Genomic DNA, 21958 nt, shown 5'->3' on the forward strand with positions numbered 1-21958 from the left:
TCTACTCGGTAGCCCATTGCCCTTTGGGACATTGATCATTAGAAAGATTGTCCTTGTCAGAAGCCCAAATCTCTGCCGCTTCTACCCATTTCTCCTAATTCTATGTTGTGGGGCCAAGCACAATAAGGCCAATCCTTCTTCTGTGGAACAACCTTTCAGATACTCAGGCCAGCTCTTGTGTCCCCAGTGCCTCTTCTCCTTTGTTCCTTCAGAACCCCATGTGGCATTTTCTCTAGTCCCTTCCCCACCCTGGTGTCTCTCCTCTGGTTGCATTCCTCCAGACATGCTCCAACTGGTCAACGTTTTCACATAGGGGTGGCACCCAGAACCCCACAGCTGTGAGTAGCCACTACTCTGGACCGTGCAGGAAATAGGAAATCAAGTCAGGGTTCAGATGGAGTCATAGCCCTTGAATATGAACTGGAGGCAGTCAAAGGAACCCTCTGTAGATTCACTGTTCCCTCCAAAAAGACTTGCCTGGCAATAGGGGTACAGTGCCTCAGGGAGCTGAGAAATCCAGGTCAAATTATTTGGTCCTACCTGCGTGCCAGAAAAGGAGTCTGAATTGTTTTCTTTTTCTTTCATGGAGTGTTTACAGTAAAAGAAATTCTGTATATTTATGGTATTAAATGATAAAATGTGTCAATATTACATAATACTGTTAAGATTTGTTAAAAAAGACTTGCCTGCTCTCTCACTTTTCCCCCTAACACTGATGTTTTCCACCTCCGTCCTGTCACACGCTATACCTAGAATGTCCTCTTCCTCTCTAAACAGCCTTTAAAAACCCAACTCGGGTGCCACTAATGACCATTCACTCCTCTGACTTCACTGGGTGTTCTGCTTTCCCCTCCCTTATTCACATTACATTTATTTGAATGTTCTATACTGCTAGTAGAGTGCAAGCTCATAAAGTAGAGATAAGACTCTGTCTTATCTGAATTACATATCGACCCAGACTCCACCATGCAGGAGATACTTAAAAACACATCTCAAAATGAATTTTGTAAAAGGCCTATTTCCGGCCTGGGGACATACCCAGAGGCTCTTCAGAGGGGAGAGAGAGATAGACCCCATCCTTTTCCAGAAGTAGAGAGGGAGATAAATTTTGCTTAAGGTCACATTAGCAAAAAAGTAGCGGGGCTAAGAAAATATATGCTTCTTTCAACAATATTCTTGTGTTTCTTTGCACCCCCCAAACCCATGTTTCACTTACTCCCCCTCAAAAAAAAAAAAGAACAACATTTCTCTGGTCCTATTTCTTCTTCAAAAATGTCTCAGTGTCCAGTGTTTGGTGCTTGTCAGGAAAGACTCTTATAGCTACTTCTCTGATCTCTCAGGAACCTTAATCTCTGGGCTGAAGCAGGATTCGCTGATGGTGTTATTCCGTCTTTTTTTGTTTGTTTGTTTTGTCTTTTCAGTCACATTCTACTCTTTGTGACCCCATTTGGGGTTTTCTTGGCAAAGATACTGTAATGGGTTGTTATTTCCTTCTCCAGCTCATTTTACAGATGAGGAAACTGAGGCCAATAGGATCAAATAATTTGCCCAGGGTCGCACACCTACAAAGTGTCTGAGACCAGATTTAAACTCAGGAAGATGAGTCCTCCTACCTCTGGGACTGGCACTGCACCAACTAGCTGCTAACAGTAAGACTCAAGAAAACGCATGCAGAAGGGCTTCCTGGAGTTGTCTGCAGATCCCACTGGATTCTTGGGAGCAAATGCCTACATCTCTAAGTCCAGGTTTGTTTAAAACCTTTTGTTGAATGAACAATATGGAAATATGTTTTGCATGATAACAACCCAGATCGAATTGCCTGCCAGCATGAAAAGGGAATAGGGAAAGGAGAGAGGAATTTAAGTTCAATCCTATAACTTGGGGGAAATTGTGGGGAAATTTGTTATAACATGTACTTGGTAATAAATAAATTTTTTTTTAACTTTTAAAACCTTCCTTTGGCAAGTCCCTGTTTTTCTCCTCACAGAGTCCACTCCCAACCTACCTCAGGAATATTCTTTCTTGATCTCTCCCACCAGTTCAAAGTTGCTTCTAAACCTGAGTGACTTCTTCAGCCACACCAGCTCAGAGCAAACTAAAACTATGACTAATCACCCTGAAAAAGTCCTCTCCCCATGTCTCTTTATGCCACGAAAGTGATCATCAGCTAGAAATCTGTGCCAATAGATTATGAGATCAGGCAGATCCTATTGAACTGGGAAAATTTTTGAGACTGAAAGATTTAATTGCTCCCCCTGCAGTCAGCTTCTCTCCCTCCAACCCACTCTCCACAGAATTGCCAAATTCATATTACCAAATCATAAGTCTATGCCACTCTGCCACTCAAGAAGTCTCAGCAACTTTCTAGTTCTTTGGGGATTTTTTAATTCTTACCTTCTGTCTCAGAATCAATACAAAGTATTGGTTCTAAAGCAGAAAAGCCATAAGGACAGGGCAGATGGGGTTGTGACTTGTCCAGGGTCACACAGCTAGGAAGTGTCTTATGACACCACATTTGAACCCAAGTCCTCCTGACTCCTGACCTGGCTCTCTGTCCACTGAGCTACCTAGCGTCTCCTCTTCTTAGGATAACTATAAATTCTTCTATTTGGCATTTAAAGCTCTCTACAATCTGTCTCCAACCTATATTTCTAGACTGATTATAAATTATGGCCCCCTCAAGTACTCTATGTTTTATCCAACCTAGCTTCTTTGATGTTTCCAGTATATGGCATTCTGCTTTACCATGAAACAGAATCAGGAGCAATATAATGTACTGGACAGTTTGTTGGCTTTACAGTCCAAATCCCTCCTCTCTCACTACCCATGTGAACTTGATCTAATCATTTAGATCATTTAGATCATTCTAGGGTTCAGATTCTATAAAATGAAGGAAGTTGTATTATTAGCCTCTAAGACCAATTTGAGGACTAATCTATGATTCCGTCATTTATTTTTGTGCCTTGCCTCAGCTGTCTTGACTCATTTGTTTTTTTATCCCCAATTATTGTTTTGTTTTATCCTCAATACCTAGCAAGTGTCTGATACAGATACTGGTATTTAATAAATGCTTGTCAAAAAAAGAGTGGGGGAAGCCAAGTGGCTCGGTGGTCAAAGAGCCAGGTCTGGGGATGGGAGGTCCAAGGTTGAAGTGTGGCCTCAGATGCTTCCTGGTTGTGTGACTCTGGGTAAGTCCCTTAACCCCAATGACCTAATCCTTATCTTTATTCAACCTTGGAACCAATATATAGTGTTGGTTCTAAAACAGAAGGTAAGGGTTTGAAAACAACAACAACCAAGAATAGAATTTAATTGAGTTCCTATACCAGTGATTTACTGTGCCTGCTAACCTAGGAATGGCTTAAGTCTGTGTTGGTCAACCTATGGCACGTGCCAGAGTGTGCCGAAGGGGGCTGCTCTCCTCCCCCCATCCAGGCACACCTGAGGACGTTTCTCACATGACCTGCCTTTCTGCTAAGAAGCCCAATGGGAGTGCTTCCTCCCTCCCCCATCTGGGGTAAGGCAAGGGGCTCACATGTGACGTGAGGGTTTCAGTTTGGGCACTTGGTCTCTAAAAGGTTCACCATCACTAGCTTAGATCAATACAGAGAGACCCATGACCATTGGCGAGTTTTTCAGTCATAGTAACTCCTGAAATGGATTAATTGGCACTTAATATTTTAAGGTTTACATACTTTGCTTTTATACATATCATCTCATTTGATTGTGGAGCTCCTAAAGCAAAACCCAATCCAGAAGTGGCCTCATCTGGCAGATTCTGTGAATTTCAAGCTGGTGCACTGTGCCACTTCACCAAAGACCCTCCTATTGTCCAATAGCAAGGTGACTACTTTTTAAGACAACATTCCTGGGAATTGAGAGCCCTGTGGTTTCTCTTGGTCCAGCACTTGACACAGTGCCTGGAACATTGTAAGATCTTAATAAATGCTTATCCACTGACTGGCCTATATGATTCGGTCTTTCTGTCTGTACCTGCTATCTGAAAATGCCTAAGAGGCAGATTGTTCATGGGCAGAACCTGTTCTCTGTGGATTCCAAGAATTTCCAGATCTATTGAAAAAAGAAAGACACCATTAAATATTTGAGTCTCAGTGTCGACCCCAGGGTCTCAGTGGAGCTCCAGTGAGCTGTTATTGGGAAGGGAGCCCTTTGGAACACAAGACTCATCACCCAGCTGGCCTGACCAAACCCTCAGAACTCCTTAGCTTTCACTTTATCCATTCTAGTGACATATGAGCCCTTTAGAAATAGTTTCTACTTTCTCATGGAAAGTGCTTCGGATTTGAGATCAGAGGAAACCTCGGTCTGAATCCTGCATGTGATATGTCATAAAGCTCCCCAAAAAGAAAGGAAAGTCAGCGATAACAACAAGAAAAATGAATGGCAGGGGACAGCTAGATGGCTCAGTGGACATCTACCCTTAGAGTTAGAGGGATCTGGGTTCAAATGTGGCCTCAGAGACTTCTTAGCTGTGTGACTCTGGGCAATCACTTAACTCCAATTGCCTAGCTCTTGCCCTTCTGCCTTAGAGTGGTTCCTAAGACAGTAAGTGAGAGTTTTCTTAAAAAAAAATGAATGTTAGGAGAAAGGTGGCATGGAAAGAGCCTGCCCTGGTTGGGAGGGAATAATTAGGTCAAGATCTAAAACCAAGGGGACTTGGATTCAAGGCACTCTGTCACCTAGGGAACCTTGGGCATGGCGCTGCTAAGTTCCCTTAGCTTGAAAATGAGAGGGTTGCTCAAAGTGCTCTAAATTCTAAGAGCCTCACCCAAGAAAATACCCCTTTGGACACACTTGAACTGTTGACAGCTTTCCGCCCCTGGACCCAGCTCCCACAGCAGAGAGGGCAGCCACAGAGATATAATGTTAGTATCCACTGAAATTCAGGCCTCCACAATGGAAAATTACATTTCGAAGAAGAAAAAAAATAACCAAAACCTCATGTCAAGGACTCTAAAAGAATTCATGGGCGCTCTTAGCACTGGGTTTTAAAGGGCCGCTTACCGTGGTCCAAAGTCCCAGGGCGCCATCTTGTGACCATTTCATAAAATTAAGAAAATTCTCTCTGGAATGAGAAAGTACAAGTGGCACTGCTCGCAGTAGGAACTGGAGCCGGAGCTGCAAACTCCTGCTGAGATAATCAGAGGATGTCCTCAGTCCATAGGATGGCGACCCGTCTATATCTGAAAATTCAGGGTTTGGGGTACCACTGGGAAATAAGAGATAAGAGAGCAGCCTTTCCAAACCGATCCCCAGAGCCCGCTTTGGCCCACAAAAACTGTGAGCAACTCTCTATCAGAACTGGAGAGATCCCCAGACCCTGGGAGAGAAGGGAAGTTCCTGTCCCAAAAAATAAAATATATAGAAGAAGGGAGAGAGTCAAAGAAGCCAAGTTGCGATCCAGATTCTATTATTCACCCATATGACTTGGCCGAGTCATTCGGCCACAAAGGATCATCAACTCAGAATTGAAAGGGACCTTGGAGTCCATTTCTTCTGAAACCTTCATTTTACAGATAAGGAAACTGAGGCCTAGAGATGCAAAGTGATTTGTCCAAGTTAAAGAGAGGCACTTCAGTGTCCTGTTCTTTAAAACGAAGGAATTTACTAGGTGGTTCATTGGATAAAAAGCCAGTCCTAGGGATGGGAGATCCTGGGTTCAAATTTGGTCTCAGATACTTCCTAGCTGTGTGACTCTGGGCAAGTCACTTAACCCAAATTGCCTACCTCTTACTGCTCTTCTGCCTTAGAATTGATATGAAGATACAAATTAAAAATTTTAAATAAGATGAAGGAACTGGTCAAAATGATGACCAAGGAAGCCCTTTAAGTTCTAAACACTTTGAAAAAATGTATTCAGATATCAAGAAGGGCATAATGGTAGAATGTATAGAATACTTGTTCTGGTGTCAAAAAAGTCCAAATCCTGATTCTGCTACTTATTGGTTGCACAAGCCTTCACTTAACTGTTCTGGGCCTCAGTTTCTTCCTCTGTAAAAGGAGTCACTGAACTCTAGGATCCCTTAGAGTTCCATAGCCTATGTATGTATATCTATGTAAAGAAGGTATTCTGACCAACTATGGATCTCATCTCCCAATGTGATTGAAATGGGGGAAGTCAAGCCTTTCTCCAGCAGACAGCCAACTGCTACCAAGGACAAGTGAAGTGTGGATTTCACTAAAATCCCAATTTGTGTCATTCTGTGACAAATGACTGTATCAGGTGGAATTAAAGAACAAGTAAGTGAAATAAAAAAATTTTAAGCCATTAATATCACCAAAGGCTGTGCTAAGAACTAGGGACATGAATAGAGAAGCAAGACAGTTTCTGCTCTCAAGGTGTTCCACTAAGGAAAAACTGACTACACATACAGAAGGGATCAGCAGCAGGATGGACGGCAAGGCCTGGTAGAACCAAGAGTTCAACACAAATGGGTAGGTAGAAAACCTGCAGAAAAATTCCACCCAGTGAGTTTTCTGGGGAGTCAAAGGTCTCAAGACTATGCAATACCTTGCCCTTAATGGTTTTTCCAAAGACTGACTACTAAATATTCTGGAAAGGAGCATTCAGATTCTAAGAGGCAAAGCATGAGGACAATGCCTGTGGGGCCATTTGCAGAAGTGCTCCCATTCTCAGCTCAGTTTGAAGGCAGCCCTTCTTTTTGTGGTGCTTCTGGAGAGAGAATCAAGCACAGACAACATCTTAAAAACCCTTCTTTCCAATTACTCTCAGACTACTCAGGCTGGACATAGCAGGCCATTCTTTGTGATCATTCAGGCAACCATTCTTACTGAATGCCAAAATTTTCCTAAGCAAAATCCTCCCTCTGTACTGCAAATAGAACCTCTCCTTGCTTTCCTTCAACCTCTCTACTCATTCCGCTTCTGCCTCCCTTTTGTCTTCCTTCATAACAACTTCCCAAAACTTATCTTCCACATTCAGACCCTCAGGCTGATCCTCTACATCCTTGGCTTCAACTCTGACTTTAGTCTACATCTCCAGTCACAACCTCTTACTATCTCTTAAATTCCAGATGGTCAAAGTTATTTCCACTTAGAGCTCCCACTGACACCAGAAATTTAACACATCTAAAATTGAGTTCATGTCTTTCTCTCTCAAACAGATTCCTTAGGTCCAGTGAAAAGGATTTGGGGCATCATAAGAGCTGAATGCAAAGAACTGCAAACAAAGTGAGTGCCCAGGTTGCAGTCAAAGCATGCCACCTTTCACTCTATTTCCTTCATGAGTTTTTTTATTGTATATGTGATATGTCTTCTGTCACAACATGGGGATATGGAAATATGGATGGCATGGAAGCATTGGTATAACCTATAATAGACTTTTGCCTTGCAGGGCGGAGGAGAGAGGCGGGAGGAAAAGGATTTGAATCACAAAATATCAGAAAACAATTATAAAAAATTATTTCTACCTATGACTGAAAGAAAAAAATAAAGTTAAGAAAAACCACCAAAGTGGGAGCCTGCTGAGTAGGGAATGGCTGGAAAAAATGATGGCATGAACATACAGAAGAATATTATACAGCCAGAAACAAGGATTCTGTGAGATTCAAAGAACCATGAACTTTCTATGAATCGGTGCTAATAAGCAGAATCAAGAGACCATTCTACACAATGATTTGTAGCAATGTAAATCAAAAAGGTCACTGAAAAGAATACGAACTCTGAGTAACTGAAATACCTGGGATGGACCCAGAGAACAGATAATGAAATACAACCCTTCAGATGAGGAGACATGCTCGGAGGCTAAATGTTGTATATACATTGTTAGATGGAGTCTCTGTACCCAGGGTTTTTACATAAAGTATTTGTTTTCTTCAGTATAAGACAGAGACTTCATTCTGGAACAGAACAAACAGTTGTTTTCCAGAAATAACATGCTAAAGCAAAAGGGATCAAAAAATGTATCTCAAAAGACTGTGAGCTCCTGGAGACCAGAGACCTCCCTGTCTATTGCTTTGTCCCTCCTTTCCCCCTCACGGTGATTTACTCCATTAATGCTTAGTAACTGAATAACTGGTTTTCTCCCAGCAGAAACAGGAGTGGGCCAACCCCCAGGTGCAGATGAAGATAAAACCTGCATAAGCTGCAAGAGATATGTAGATTCAATGAACTACAGGATGCTTGAGCTATAAGAGCCCTTTGAGACTGGCCCCTTGGTTTATAAAGGGAAAATTGAGGCCAAGAGAGGGAAAGGGGTTTACCCAAGGTGATATGGAGACTAAAGGTAGAGCCAGGACAAAAACCACTAGCCCAACCAGGACCAAGTCATCTGTTCACATTGAGCAGATCAAGTATTTTTAAACCACACATAAACTAAATGAACGTACTTGATCATTGTGAATTTCCTGCACTGGCTAAAGAAATCATATAGGTGAACAAACTGAGCAGTATTTTATATTTATTTTGATGACCAAGCTGTCATCATAAATAACCTAGATAATCCAAAAGATTTTTAAATGGTTTGTCCTGTTTTATTTCATAATAGATTTGTATCGTTTCTAAGAAAATTATCTTCTGGCTTCCATAAGTTATAGTGCCAGAAAGGACTTCAGAATTGGAATAATTAAAATCCTTAAAATCCCGAATGTCAGAACTGGAAGGGACCTGAGAACATACAATATTAGACCTGATCCAGTGTTTAGAACATAGAATATTAGATAACAGAACTGGAACTACATATTTTTAAAAGGCTTTTCCAACTCTAAATCAATGACACAGTGTACTAAGGACACTTCCATTTCTAACATTCTATGTTCTAAGATCCCTTCCAACTTGGAAAAGAACCTTCTAGGTAGAAAGGATCTGAGAACATAGAATGTCCAAGTTGGAAGGGACTTTAGAACACAGGATGTCAGAACCAGGAATGCCCTTCATTTAGAGTTGGAAAAGACTTTTAAAATTATCTAGTCCATCCTTTTTGGATTGTTCAGTCATTTTTCAACGATGTCTGACTCTTTGTGACCCCATTTGGAGTTTTCTTGGCAGAGATACTGGAGTCGGTTCATCATTTCCTTCTCATGCTCATTTTCCAGATGAGGAAACTGAGGCCAATAAGGATAAGTGGCTTGTCCAAAGTCACACAAGTTCACCCTCCTTATTTTAAAAAATGAGGAAAATGAGTGGTAGAAAGGCAAGAAACTTGTCACAGTACCACACTTTTCCCTCAACATAAAAAAGAACTATAAAAGGACCTTAATGATAACCTAGTACAAACCACAGCTGAAAACTAGAAAAGGGAAGTGATTGCATGTACCTATCCCTGGTAACATCCATGTTCTTCCATGTGTTGGTAGTACACTGCTATTCTCTGGGTGATGCTCCATGGCTGCAATTTTTTTTAAAACCCCTCTTACCTTCCATCTTGGAGTCAATACTGTGTATTGGCTCCAAGGCAGAAGAGTGGTAAGGGCTAGGCAATGTGGGTTAAGTGACTTGCCCAGGGTCACACAGCTAGGAAGTGTCTGATGTCAAATTTGAATCCAGGACTTCCCATCTCTAGGCCTGGCTCTCAGTCCACTGAGCCACTTAGCTGCCCCCTCAAGGCTGCAAATTATAAAACAAGTAAGGTCATCAAATGCTGATCAAGTAAGCATTTACTGTGTTCTAGGCAGCATGATCTCAGAACAATCCAGATTTGTGGTTGCAATGAATGCAAAGATAACAGTAAACCATTGGTTGCAGCATATCACCCATCAAAATTCATATGTTGGCAATCATGTTAAAAGGCCTCATCAGGGCAGCTGGGTAGCCCAGTGGACTGAGAGCCAGGCCTGGAGATGGGAGTTCCTGGGTTCAAATCTGGCCTCAGATACTTCCCACCTCTATGACCCTGGGCAAGTCACTTAACCCCCACTGCCTAGCCCTTATCACTCTTCTGCCTTAGAACCAATACATAATATTGATTCTAAGACATAAGTAAGAGGGTTTTATTTTTTTAAAAGGCACATCAAGGACATAGATGATGGGAAAAGTTATGAGAATGAGAAATAACCAATGACTTTCCTGCCTGCTTGCTAGACTGGTATCCATATCCAAAGAACCAGAAAGAAGGTTCCAGCACATCAGATAATTATCCTTTATGGGAAAACATGGACAAGAATTGTACAGGATAAGTTGGGTGAGTAGCTGTGTGCGCTGGAAGAAGTTCCCTTCCTATGCCTCTGGGAATTCCCAAATTCCTTTAATGCTGAGCTCAAAAGCAGTTTCCCATGGGAGGTAATATCCCCAGCTGTTAGTGCTCTCCCCTTTGCTCCTACCAAAATTACTTTGTATTTATTCAGCATAGAGGTGTTATTTGCTTACCTGGGAATAAGTTGTTTACCCCAGCAAAAAATAAACCTTTGAGGGTAGAAAATATTTCTCTAAATCTTTTTTATTCTCGTCACCCAGAGATACACAGTAGGTGTTTAATAGATCCTTGACAAATCGAACTGGATTCAGCTGATGAGATCATGGATTCATTAAAGCACCAAAGGACATCTTTTTTTTTTTTATTTATTAAAGTGATTCCATGAGGGTGGGATCTGGCTTGCACAGGTCTCTAGTCTCTATAGCACTGAACACAAGACTACACCTGTGACAAGTGCTCCATGATTATATATTGGCTGGTTAATTCGACTGGATGGTTTCTCAACACATACGCATACATACTATTTTTCCTGATAAGATCTAAGTGCCCTAAAGGCAGGGACTGTTTTATTTCTGTCTTTGTATCCCCAGCAGCTAGTAAAATGCCTGGCATATAACAGGCATTAATCAATAAAAGCCTTTTGATCGACTGATCAACAAAATCTCCAAGGTGCCATGAGCAGAATCAGTCCTGATGAATCTAAGAAGGAATAGGGACACCATGAATCCAGGTCTAATAATGGTGGGTGAATCAGAGGCATAATAAATAACTGCTATCTGCAATGATCCTAACAGATATCTCACTTCTGCCTACCTTCTTCTTTAGGAGAAAGGATGAAAGAGAAGAACTGTTGGGTAGGACCTCCAAGACCTCAGCAAGGTACAGATCTGTCTGTCAGTGCCCTCTAAGCTAGCCATATGGCCATCTCCTGGGTTTTTCCATTTTCCTCAAAACAAATTTTCTTTCTTCATCCATTTCAGAAGCAAAGAGCCAAGTACAGGAACTTGACTGGCGCGTGATTTCTCTCTGTGTCGGCACTTTTTTTTCCCCCGAGCTGGGGCATAAACTTGTTCTCCGGGAGTTAACGCACCTGCCATTCCTGTGCTGACACACAGCTTTTCAGAGAAACGAGAGAAAGGGAAAAAAAGACCCCCAAAGATTGTGCTCTGGAGACTTCTTGATTTCTGCCAATAACGAGCAGGTACCAACATGTGCACATTCATGACCACTCTATGATTGATGGTGCCTATTTACAGTTCCTGCTCTGTTCCCTGTCCTCTCTCTCTCTCTCTCTCTCTCTCTCTCTCTCTCTCTCTCTCTCTCTCTCTCTCTCTCTCTCTCTCTCTCTCTCTCTCTCTCTCTCTCTCTCCCTTTCCTCCCCTTCTCCCCCATAAGCCTTGATCTCCTTATGCTTTGAATAAGATAAAGACATTTTACCCACTGGATTGTGGAACATAATTTAACAGATGACATTCATAGGATCATATATTTAGGACAGGAAGAAGCTTTAGAAGACATTCAGTCCATCTACATCATTTTACTCTTAAGGAAACTGAGGAAGAAAAAAATAAGTGACTTGTGGAGAGTCACACAATTAATAAATTCCAGAGGCAGGATATGAATCCTACCATTCCTGACTCCAAATCTGGCATTGTAACTAGTACAGCAAGTCATTTTGTTTTTGTTTTTTAATCTGCATGTTCAGATTCTACAGGGGAAGGAAAGAGAACCTCATACTTCCTTGTGCCACATATACCTTTTGACTATAATCGTAATTGATATCTCCTAAACTCTCAGAGAAGGTTGGAGCTGGAAAGGGCATTTGAGGTCCCAGAGTCTATACTCCCTTACTTTGGAGATGAGGAAACTGAGGTCCAGAGACTTGCCCAAGGTCACGGAGGCAATAGGTTTATAGAAGAATGCAAGAGTCATTAGTGCTGGAGTAGATGGGGCCCTAACTTTGTAAGACCTGAAATTTAGAGTAGCTAAATGTCTTGCCTAATGTCACACAGTTAGTAAATGACAGAGGGGTGATTCAAACACACATCTGCTGGCTCTCAATCCAACATTATCTCTGAGTTTTTTCATTTCAGTATTTTAAAATAAGCCTAAAGAAAAGGCCACAGAAATTATGACACCTGGAAATACTTGTAAGAAGTGATGCAAAGTGAAGGGAGCAGAACCAGTAGAAAACTGTACACAGTAAAAGCAATATTGTACAATGATCAACTGTGAACAACTCGTTATTATCAACAATGCAAGAAGCCAAGACAATTCTGAGGGACTTGTGATGAAAAATGCTAGCCACTGCCTCATACAAGGAACTGATGGAGTCTGAACATGGACTGAAGCATTTTATTTTTCACTTTATCTCCTTCATGAATTTTCTTTTTTGTATAGTCTTCTTTCACAACATGACAAACATGGGACTGAGTATTGCATGACAGCACATGTATAACCTATATTATATTATCTGCTGTCCCAGGGTGGGGAGAAGAGCAGGAAGGAGGGGAAACAACATGAGTTTCAAAATGTCAGAAAATGATTGTTTAAAACTGTACTGATGTGTAATCTGGAAAATAGATATTTTTAAAAATAAAATGAAATATGCAGAAATCGAGTGATATTGAAGTTGTACTTAGCTTGGCTCCTAGACTGAAAAAAAAATTACTTGGGGGATTATTTTAGCCAACATCTCCTCTTGGAGTCATTTATTTATATTTTCTCTCAAATATTGTTCTTTAAAATATAAATCCCAAGCTTTGTGTAGTGGCAGTATTATAGCCAATGAGGTTTATCTGAGTATCGATTAATGCTCATTAAAATATAACTCCCCCTACACTTCCATCTATGATTCTTGATGCTAGTGGTTGTGGAAAGAACACCAAAATTGAGATCAAGAGTCCTAGGTTTATATCTTAGTATACCTACTATATGTCTTTGGGCAAGTTTATTCCCCTTCTTGGATCTTAGTTTCCTCATTTAGAGAAAAAGGGGTGGGGGGAGAGTTTGGATTATATGGTTCCTAAAGTCTTTAAAACTCTAATGTTTAAAAAAAAAAACCTACTTTCTGTCTTGGAATCAATACTGTATATTAGTTCCAAGGGAGAAGAGTGGTAAGAGCTAGGCAGTGGGGGTTAAGTGACTTGCCCAGGGTCACACAGCTAGTAAGTGTCTTAAATAATATTTGAACTCAAATCTTCCTGACTCCAAGTCTAGCACTTTATCCACTGCACTACTAGCTTTCTCTGAACAGGAGGAAGATCTGAAAATAAAAAGGGCATAAAAAAGGACAGCTGAACCTCCTCATATTATCTCCCGATACCCTTTCACACTTGTTTCACACTCTAAGTTCTGTTTTATTTATCATCAGTCTCCATGTTTCATCTCTCCCTGCTAGCTGCTCCTTGTTCAGTCATTCCAGTTGTGCCCAGCTCTCCATGATTCCATTCGGAATCTTCTTGACAAGAATACTGGAGTGGTTTGCCATTTTCCTCTCCAGGTCATTTTACAGATGAGGAAACTGAGGCAGACAGGGTTAAATGGTTTGCCCTGGGTCACACAGCTACTCAGTGTCTCAGGTCAAATCGAATTTCTGGTCTTCCTGACTCGAAGCCTGGTGCTTTATCCACTGCACCGCCTAGCTGCCCCAGATGCTTCTTAGGACTGTTTTATTTCACCTTTGTACATCCCCAGAACTAGTGCAGTGCTTCTCACAGAGTAGGTATTTAATAAATGTTTGTTGAATGGATGGATGCAGAGAAGAAAAAATAGTTTACAAATATTAAAACACTGTATTGGTAGAAGTTAATTATGTTTCCATCAGCTTCAACACTAAGTCACAAAGCCTCCAACAGGAACAGTTCAAAAGAATATGCAGATCTTTGTTGTAGCCTCAGAAATCCACCAGGAAACCCATGAACCAGGTCACAGGACACTCTGACCCCGATCTGGCTGGACAGACATACAGAGAGGACCAATCTACTCTCTCCTTCCCTTCGATTTTAGATGCTGCTGGCATCTTTTCCAAATGACAGGGGGCTCTTGCTAGGAAATGGCGCACTTCCCCACAGGGTCACCAGCCCAGCCCTAGGGACTCAGCCTCAAAGTTTGCCGTCCCATCCTACACTGACCCAGAGAGAAGACCCTCAAGCCTCCAGCTTCTAGCACTTCCGGGTCCTAGCCAGGGCTGACCTCCAACCCTCTGCCGGCAGAAGTAGACATAGAAGGCAGTGACCTCTGGGGCAGAGTGCTGCCCAAAGGGGTCCCAACAGGAAAAGCACAGAGTACAAAGGTGCAGGGGAGAAGCAGAAATGGAGAAGAGCCCCAAACACACAAAAATGGAGGATCTGAACACTGAGAAGAGGCTGCCAGATTTGGCCATTTTATTTCTCATACATCACTGACGCCCCTCAAGGCGTCATTACAGCAGTGTGATAAAGTGGGGAAGGAGGGTGCTGAAGGCCAGACCGCAAAGTATCCTCTTGAGGAGAGAGAGCCAGTAGCATAGTGTGGCAGTGTCCTTCGACTCTTCATTGTGGAAATGGGGGACTGAGGGCATAGGATGTTGCATAGACTGTCAGACCCAAAAGATAATGTAAGTAAGTTTGGGCAACTTGCTTTTTTTTCTCCTTGTTTTTTAAACTTTATTACAAGGGATGGTTCACTGAGGAGAAGAAAGATAGTCGGAAATGACTGTATTATAAAAAATAAAAGACACCAATAAAAATAAGATTTTGTTTTAAGATTGGCAATAGAAGAGAAACAAGATAGGAGACAACAGCTTGAGGGGGCCATCAGAGTGAAAAGGACTTTTCTTCTTTTCTTCCTTTCTCTCTTCCTTCCTTTCTTTCTCTCTCTCTTTCTTCCTTCCTTTCTTCTTTTTCTCTTTCTCTTCTTCCTTTCTCCTTTCATTCTTTTCCTTCCTTTCTCCCTTCCTTCCTTCCTTTATTTTTCTATTTCTTTCTCTTTTTTCCTTCCTTCCTTTCTTTTTTCCTTCTTTCTCTTTCTTCCCTTTTTCTCTCTCTCCTTTCCTTTATCTTTCTTTTTCTTTTTCTCTCTTTCTTTTTTCTTACTTCCTTGCTTTCTGTTTTCTTTCTCTTTCTTCTTCCTTCCTTCCTTCCTTTCTTCCTTCTTTTCTTTCTTCCTTTTTTCTTGTTTCTTTTCCTTCCTTCCCTTCCTTTTGTTTCTTTTTTCTTTTTCTCTTTCTTTCTTTTCTTTCTTTGTTCCTTCCTTCCTTCTTCCATTTCATTCTTTTATGTTTTAGACCTGGATCAAGATTGTGATGGAGTTTGGAAAGGATGGGATACTAAGTTTTCTAACACAGGGGGAAAAGAAGAAGAGATGAATTAAAAGTACAGAGAAATTTGTAGAGCACAGAAAACTTCTAGGAGGTTTGTAAAGGATGACTTTGCTTTAAAGATCAAGTAAAATCAATAAAATATCACATGGAAGGGCTAGTGGAGACAGGACTTCAGAAAGGCCCCATGTTAATAATAACAATTAATAAGGAGACAGCTAGGTAACTCAGTAGATTGAAAGCCAGACCTAGGGACAAGAAGTCCTGGGTTCAAATCTGGCCTCAGATACTTCCTAGATGTATGACCCTGGGTAAGTCACTTAACCCCTGCTGCCTAGCCCTTATAGCTCTTCTGCCTGAGAACCAATACACAGTATTGATTCTCAGACAGAAGGTAAAAGTTTAAAAAAGTAAAAGCAATTAACATATATTTAGACAGTCCTTCAAAATTTGCAGTGTCTTGCTTATATTCTCTCACTTGAGCCTCAAAACAATCCTATACATTATATAGAGAAATTATTGGGAGCTATATGTCAGCTATATACAGATATTATTATCTCCATTTTTCAGAAGCCTGTGTTAGGTTGCTTGCCCATGATTCTACAGCTAGTAAGCTTCCACAGTGGAATTTGAACACAGTTCCCCCTATCCCCAAGCCCAGTTCTGATATAGTATACCACAGCTACTCACCTATAACACCTTCCTGTGGTCCTTTTAATAAATTCTAATCACTTTTGAAGGCATTATCTCCTTTCATTACACAGGGTTTGGGTTGGGTTTTTTTTTAAACTAACGGTGTTTCAGGCATATGAACATATTTATAATTCTTTTACCTCAACCTATACATTTCCACAAGACTTAAGCTGATTTCCTCTCACTGTCTTATAAACAAACCAGGCTCACATGTTTTACCCACTCTCCTTTCCCTTGGAAGAGTTCAATTTGGAACCAGATGGCCTTGATTCCAAGTCCCATTCTTTTACTTGCTAACTATGTGACTTTAGACAAGTCATCTCGACCCTTTGGGCCTCCATCCCCTCACTATAAAATGAAGGGATCAAAGTGGACAGCTAGGTGGCTCCATGAATTGAGAACCAGGCCTAGAGATAGAAGGTTCAAATCTGGCCTCAGATACCTCCCAGCTGTGTGACCCTGGACAAGTCACTTAATCCCCATTGCCTAGCCCTTATCACTCTTCTGCCTTGGAACCAATACTTAGGATTGATTCTAAGAGAGAAGGGAAGAGTTTGATTAAAAATAAAATAAAGGGATCAAGATAGATCTCTAGTTCAGAACCAAAAGATGGCTTTAACACTTCCTGGGCCTCAACTTCCTCATCTGTAAAATGAAGAAGATAATGTCTGAATTCCCTTCCATTTCTCAGTCTATAAGTGTTTGAGCCTATCACAACTCTCAAATTCCAGATCTATGTCTTCATTTTGCAAACCTTAAAGCACGCTAAACTCTAGCGTTATTATGAGAGGCAACAGGTCAGCCTTGCAGTCAGGATACAAATCCTCACTTGGAAACTTATTATTTAATGACCATTAGCAAATCACTAGCCTTTCTGGTCCTCAGCCCCTTCCTCTCTAACAGGAGAATAAATAATCTCCGCGCTGCCTCTTCATGGGATGCTGAGGGAGGTGCCATATAAACTGAGCTGCTCCTCTGATCATTACAATATGCTTTCCCCTTCTGGCCAGTTCTCTTGCCTCTTTTACACATTTACAAGCCTCAGCAGTTCTGGAACAGCAAAGTCTTTATCCTAAATTGTTTTTGTTCTTCCTCCCACCCCTTTCTTTAAATAGGAACCTCATAAACTCCTTCAGTGTTGGACTGGTCTGCCGGCTTTCTTTCCCATAATCCTGGACACCTGGCGGCAAAGTCTCTCCCTGTGGCACGTTGAGAGGCCAGGTGTTAGTGTGTCTTTTCTCCTCCTCACACCCTTCTCTCAGGCAGGTGCTGTTTCTCCTGACCTGGAACCTTATCTTGGCGCTAACCAGCATTCCGTTATGTAAGACACCCCACATGACATCGCAGCTTTGTCCTAGTTCTTCCATTTCCTGCAGCTTCTTAAAGGTCTTCTTAATGCCCTCACCCTCAAATCCACCACTTTCTATGGGCAGCTGCAGGCTTCCTTAGAAATGATTTTGCATAAATCTTTTTTCTGATTTCTCTCCTTAGGTCTCTGTCCCTTCCTCCTTTTTTGTAGGCTATCCATTAAGGAAACAGACTAGAAATCACCGTTTTAAAGCTGGGAATTATTTCAAAGTCCAACATTCTTCATTTTGTTGCTGTTCAGGCACTTTTCAGTCATGTCCAACTCTTTGGAGTCCCTCTTGGGGTTTTCTTGGCAAAGATACTGGAGTGATTTGTCACTTAGGAAGCTCATGATAGGAAACTGAGGCCAACAGGGTTAAGATATGTACTGAGTGCAGATTTGAACTCAGGTCTTCCTCTGACTCCAGGCCCAGAGCTCTATCCACTGAACCATCAAACTGGCTGGGAAGTATAAGAGAGAGGCAGAATTGGAACTCAAGTATTGTAAGTCTCCAAGTACTACCATGTTCTATTATCTGTGTTGAGCTGCCTCGCCCTTTCTAGCATTTTTATAGTGGCCAGGTAGGATTCAGAGCTTGTCCTTCAACTGCACTTACATTCTGCCTTCAAACTACTGAAGCATAAACACACTAAGGAATTCTGCTCTAGTCAAACCTTGCACTTCTACTGCCAATAGCAAATGGGCAACACCACACTCCCACAAGGTAAATAGAACAGGAATCAATATCCCTGTTTTATAGATGGAGAAGAAGGGTGCCTCTCTTCTCTCCTTTGGACCACTCTGCCTCTGATGGAACTAGCCCCTCCAGAGGCTCTGAGCTAACCTATAGGTGTGCTTCCTGCTATCCAGCACAGATATGGCCCCAATGGCTCAGACACTGCCCTGTCTGTGCAGTTGAGCTGGTATTGTTGAGCTGAACTTGTCTCTCTCTTACATACCTCACACATTCACCCTGGAAATCATGCCTGGGATGATTACATGGAGGAGCCATGTGTCCTGACAGGTATGTAATTATGTACTGAGTAGCTTATCAGGCAGAATCCGTTTATTTTCTCTAGGAGAGCTATGCATCAAATCTAAGTAGAAGAGAGAAGAAAGAGAGAGGGTAGAAAAGAAAAAATAAGGGAGCGAGATATTTAAAAAGAACCAAAAAGAAGAGCTTGAGAAAGCAGTAGGAAGAAAGGGGTAAAAAAAGAGAACTTGGAAGTGAAAGAGCAAATGAAAGAAAAATCAAGAAAGGAAAGAATAAAAGAAAAGGGAGAGATGGAAAGAAGGAGAGAGAGAGAGAAGGAAAGGATAATAGGAGAGGAGAGGGAGAAAGGGCAGGAATGGAAACAGCCAGTGAAAGAAATGGAGACAGAAGGGAAGGGACTGAGGAAGAAAGAAAGAAAGAAAGAAAGAAAGAAAGAAAGAAAGAAAGAAAGAAAGAAAGAAAGAAAGAAAGAAAGAAAGAAAGAAAGAAAGAAAGAAAGAAAGAAAGAAAGAAAGAAAGAAAGAAAGAAAGAAAGAAAGAAAGAAAGAAAGAAAGAAAGAAAGAAAGAAGGAAAGAAAGAAAGAAGGAAAGAAGGAAAGAAGGAAAGAAGGAAAGAAGGAAAGAAGGAAAGAAGGAAAGAAGGAAAGAAGGAAAGAAGGAAAGAAGGAAAGAAGGAAAGAAGGAAAGAAGGAAAGAAGGAAAGAAGGAAAGAAGGAAAGAAAGAAAGAAAGAAAGAAAGAAAGAAAGAAAGAAGGAAAGAAAGAAAGAAAGAAAGAAAGAAAGAAAGAAAGAAAGAAAGAAAGAAAGAAAGAAAGAAAGAAAGAAAGAAAGAAAGAAAGAAAGAAAGAAAGAAAGAAAGAAAGAAAGAAAGAAAGAAAGAAAGAGGAAATAATAGCATTGTACTGGATAGCACTGTCTATCCTTTTCCTGAGATATCCCATTGCCCTCACAGTGGTACTACTCAATAATCTTCAGCAGGTAGGAGATATTACAGGTATATAAACTTCAATAGATATGAGGTATTACAGATGCAAGTAAAAAGGCAAAAACACTCATGGGCACTGGTCTCCTTCCTATTTCTCTCACAAGACACTCTCTTCTGACTACATGCATTTTTGTTAGCTGTCCCCCATATTTGGAATGTTCTCCCTCCTTACTTCACCCTCTGGCTTCTTTGGCTCCCTTCAAGACTCAGTTAAAATCCCACCTTCCAAAAGACAAGCAGACAGACAGACAGACAGACACACACACACACACACACACACACACATACACACACACACACATCCTTCCCTCTATTTCTTTCCATTTATACTGTGAATATCTTCTCAGTATATATTTGTTTACACACTAAATACTAGTTGTGCAAAACTAAATACATGATCCAAGGGTAGGGCATCACCATTTTACATTTACAACCAAAGGACTTTTAGTTTGGGTCTATCTCTGAATTGTTTACCAACTGTCTGATTGGATAATTTGCTCACCCATTAGAATGTGAGATCCAGGTAATATTTTTCCCTCTTTTTTTTCTTTTTGCCTTTAGCACCATGCCCAACACTATTTTTGTTTGTTTGTTTGTTTGCTTTAAACCCTTACTTTCAGTCTAAGTAACAACTGTAAGACAGAGGGGTAAGGGCTAGGCAAATGGGATAAATAACTTACCCAGGGTCACATAGCTAGAAAGTATCTGAGGCCAGATTTGAATCCAGGTTCTCCTGACTCCAAGCCTGGTACTCTATCCACTGTGCCACTTAGCTGCCTATGGTAAATTCTTAATAAATGCCTTTACTTGACTTGAAAGACAGACAAATGCTGGGAAACAAAGGTACATCATAGGAGAAATGTGCAAACACCCAGGGTACGTTTTCAGATATTTGCATATAGTGATCATTTAATAAATACTATTTTCTTTCATTCATTCATATGGCTACTTTCCCCCAACAACTAATCTGAATCAATTCCCTTTCACCAGGCCAAGTTCCAAATTCTCTGAGAGTTAAGCCTTTATGGGGGCAGCAATAGGCATGTTCTATTCTTGTTCCAAAGGAAGTTCAATGAGAGTTCATAAGTAACACAACTGTCAGTCCCAAAGCTGGGTATGCCTTTCCCAGGGTGAGGCTAAAGCCATGCCATCAGGCTACCATGCTGAGACAGATCCACAGGGTTAGAGATTATCTCAGAAAAGCAAACGCCCAAGAAATAAGATGATTTTTGCAAGCTCATGCATAGTAATCAGCAAAACTAAGATTTCAAACTCGGGTCCTCTGACTCCCAAACCATTGCTCTCTTTGTCTTGTGCCCCCACCTTGGGAAATATTGAAAATTAGTTCATGTCTGGTTAGCCAAAAAAAATTTTAAGTGTCTGGTATATAGTAAGTACTTTTAAAATGTTAGTTGACTAACTGATTGACTAAAAGAGCACTCAGGCTAACAAGATTCAATATAGAACAAGCTTATTTAACCTGCATTTAACAATACAGAAGGATTCATACCTGATCCCATAAAATGTCAAAAAAAAAAGCTTTCTCCACTCCCTGGGGGGCCCTCACTTTCTCTGAAAACCAAGGACAAAGGATTTCTCTCCCCCCTCCCTCCTCTGGTGGCCCCTTGCTTTCTCCAAAGACCAATGACCAATGGCACATATATATTCATATATTTATTTCTCTGGGATAAGCATATTTATTATAACTTGTTACATATTTATTACAAATCATATGTGCAATATTGTTATATATTTAAAATAAAATTAAAATAAATGGTTAAAAAACCCAATGACAAAAGACATCCCCTCCCCTCCACTCTCTGAAGGGCCCCCACTTTCTCCAAAAACCAATGACTAATGGCATATATATGTATATGTTTATATATGTATACATACATGCATATATTTATTTCTTAGATAAACATGATCATATTTATTTGTCTTCATTCATTACATATTTATAACAAGTCATATGTATTATATTATTTTTATGTTACATATCATGTTATATATAAATAAATGGTGGGTTTTTTTAAAACATGGCCAAGGACCTTCCCTCCCCTCCACCCACTGATGGCCCTCACTTTCTCCAAAAACCAAGGACCGAAGACATACACACACACATGCACATACACATACCTATGTACACACACACACACACACACACACACATATATATATATTTTTTGGGGGGGGGGATAAGCATACATAACATAATTTATTACATACTTATAGCAAACCATATGTACTATATTGTTATTGTTACATATTATGCTATATATTAAAAATAAACAAATGATTAAAAAATAATGACCAAGGACCTTTTCTCCCCCCACCTTCCTGACCCCAATCTGTTCCTAGTCTTAGGAGGTCTGTGTTTGCCTTTAAAGGCCAATTCAAGTAAGAATTCCATCAGCAATAAGGTGTCTACCCCTCGAGGTCCATTACTGCTGAAACTCCTTAGCAGG

Source organism: Monodelphis domestica, chromosome 1 (genome assembly GCF_027887165.1).
Source record: "Monodelphis domestica isolate mMonDom1 chromosome 1, mMonDom1.pri, whole genome shotgun sequence".
Taxonomy (NCBI): Eukaryota; Metazoa; Chordata; class Mammalia; order Didelphimorphia; family Didelphidae; genus Monodelphis; species Monodelphis domestica.